Source organism: Ictidomys tridecemlineatus, chromosome 10 (genome assembly GCF_052094955.1).
Source record: "Ictidomys tridecemlineatus isolate mIctTri1 chromosome 10, mIctTri1.hap1, whole genome shotgun sequence".
In the NCBI taxonomy this organism is placed as follows: Eukaryota; Metazoa; Chordata; class Mammalia; order Rodentia; family Sciuridae; genus Ictidomys; species Ictidomys tridecemlineatus.
In genome coordinates, this window is record NC_135486.1 from 98,784,063 (window position 1) to 98,787,096 (window position 3,034).

A 3,034-nucleotide genomic window follows, 5' to 3' on the forward strand; every position below is an offset into this window, starting at 1 on the left:
TGAGATCTCCTAATTCCATGACATATTTAATTGTGTTTTCTAGTTTAACTCTTAATATGCTCTAGTCATTGTTTTATGGAAAAACTAGCTGATATGCCAAATGAGACTTTAAATCAATTAAAATCATTAAGCATAAAGTCACTTTCACTTTTGCTACAATCATAGGAAATACACTTCTTTGTATAAAAGGACAGCCTTTGTTGGGAGTTTAAATGACAAGATTATGTATCTAAAACTCCCCTTGCTGTTTATGTAGTAGTGGATTAATCAAATTACATGCTGTACTCTCTAGAATAAAATAGAATAGAAATAATTTACTCATAAGATTCATATTTGAACCATCTTTATCTATAAAATACTATCCTAAGAATTATAATTCCATTTAGCTTCAATTGGAGCAAAAGTATAATAATCACTGAAGTAAAAGCAGTTACTTAAAAACTGAAAATGAGAGATGAGTCAAATTACTTTTGAAGAGAGATCAAAAACATCAGGTTTCTTGTTGTGGTTCTGGATACTCAATAGCAGGCTCATTTGAAGGTGGAATCAACCCTGAAGGGAACTCACTTCTACTTTCAGAATGCATGGGGAAGATGGGGGTGGGGCAAATCCAGCTCTTGGGGGAAGATAATGAGAAAAACACCTCTGTGAATAGACATTTCACACTGGAAATGGGGGGGTGGGTAATTGGCCCCATGTAAAATAATCTCGAGGTGCTCCATACCTGTTTCCTGGAGGAGGTAGAGGAAGAAAGGTCCTCTACTCATGAACCGACTCCTTGGGTCCAGTGGAAATAATGCACCTCTGATTTGAGGGAAAGGTGCAAAAACAGAGCCAGAGCCAGTTGCTTGGTTTTCAGCAGGGAGAGGTTAATCAGGCACATTGGAATCACCAAGATTGACTTTGGTATCCTTTCTACTGGATTGCATTTCTCAAGACATAGACCCATCCACTATATCCAAAGAAGGCATATTAGAACTTCTGAGTTCTGCTGGTCCAGATGGTCTACCACAATTAGAATAACATCCATCTTGCCTTTGTAGAGGAAGATGTGGATCAGAATATGGTTGGCCTGGCAGAGGGAGGGATCATCATCCTGCTCCTGTGTGTCTGTTCCCATGGAGGTGACAGGGGTCTGGTGTAAGAAGGTGCTCTCTGAGGACCAGGTAACCTCTCTTAGCTTGATTCTCTTCTTTTATTGGATGGTCCAGAGGATTCTCTGGGCCCCTTGAGCCTCTTCCTCGTCCCATTGGAACCAAAAGTGAGAATGTGAGTGGACCCAATGGGGAGAAACCATTTGGGGAATGCTTTTGCCAAATGCTGCATCTGAAACATCAAGTGCATATGGATCTTTTTCTGCAAGTTTAAATTTAAGCTCCTTCTCCACATTAATTTTTTTTCCATTGCAAGCATTTTGTTTCATTAAATAATTGAGGTTTCTTTCAGCAATCTGAACTGCAAACTCACTATCATGTGCTTTGTTCTCAGAGGAAATAATCTACCCCTGACAGGAATGAATGGTTCTCTCCAATTCTTCTTCAAGATATTTGGCTAGCTTTCTGTAGGTCTCCAGATCTTCAGTTTTATGGCTGATCTTTTCTTCTACTTTGGAAAGTTTCTCTTCTTGCTCCACCCAGTAGTTTTCCTCTACTCTCAATTTCCCATGGAGTTTCATTATATTTTCTTGATGTCGTTCCATCATGAGTTCAAATTTCTGCTGAAGGTACTCATTCTCACTTTCAAGCTGTGTATTTTCTGACTGAAAAGATGCCTGTTCAGTCTTAAGACTTTTAATATGTTCTGTAAGGTCTTCCTTTGTTTTCTCCACTTCAGATAATAAAATACAATTTTGATTTCTGTCTCCTTCTAAGGTTTCTAAGGAGGCCTTTAGCTTAGCACCATAAACCAGTTTCTTCAAAGTTCCTTTTGGCTGATCATCCAAGTGAGCACCAATTTCTGATTTACTCTTAATTCCTAAATCCAAGTAACCATCATCTGTTTGGGCTTCCATGCTTGGAGAAGGCCTATCTTTCTTCTTCAGCAAACATTCAGAGACTCCTTGTGATTTTCTTTATCACTCAGAACTTGTTCTTCATGTAATCTAGAGTATTCAAATGTTAGTTTCTCTTTATCATGGAAACATACTTGTTCCATCCATGCTTCAATTTCCAATTGTCAGATCACTTTCTGAATTTGCTGAAGTTGGGAATTTTCATTCAAAGCCTCTTTTATTGCCAGCTTAAGTCCTTCCTCATTCATTTGAAATAGTCTCAACTTTGTTTTAGCTTCAGCTATTTCTTACTTGAGGTATTCTGATTCACCTTCTAGGGACTTTATCCTTCTTGATATATCCACCATCATTTCATCCTGTTTAGAATGTTTAGTCTTCTGTTCTTTTATCTCTTTTTCTAGAAAGACTATTTTATTCCCACAGCTAGGTTTGGACCTATGCCACTTTTCATATATTGCCTCCAATTTTTGTGCTTCTGTTGAACCCTTCTCAAAACTGCCATCCTTTAAAGATGACTCTAAGCTTTCATGCTCTTTCTGAACAAGGCTAACTTTCTCAAGTAGTTTATATTTTGTTCAATTAGTTCAGAAAGTTTTAGAGCCAGCTTTTTTTCTCTTCCCATGTAAATCCTGCTCTAACAGACTGAAAACTTCACTACAAAAATGATAGAACAGCAAAAAGTCCAATAGCTGTACACCTCACCAACTCCCAAGGAATGCCATAAGAATTAGGCCCTGGTTTCATGACTTCAGACAATGCTGCCATAACCCTACATACTTCTTCCAGGACCACCTCCTAGTATGGCTGAGGGGCAGCCCTTTGCCCTGCCATCAAGCCAAGACAGCTTTGGTTATTGCCACCACAACCACAGCCTGCCCAAGAAGGGCAAAAATGGCTGCGGACACTCAAGTATTTGGTCAGGAACCCAAACCTGCACCAGGCAACAGAGGAGACCACTGTGAACCCCTGTGTGGTGGTGGGGGTGGTGGGGAGCCTGGTCAAGGGCTCCCAGGAGCCTTGTAG

The 3,034-nt window shown here is 39.7% G+C and overlaps 1 pseudogene; it reads right to left on the reverse strand.

Annotated features, from left to right (window-relative positions):
• Positions 1-490: 490 nt before the first annotated feature.
• Positions 491-2,831, reverse strand: LOC101965119 (melanoma inhibitory activity protein 2-like; annotated as a pseudogene).
• Positions 2,832-3,034: the final 203 nt, after the last annotated feature.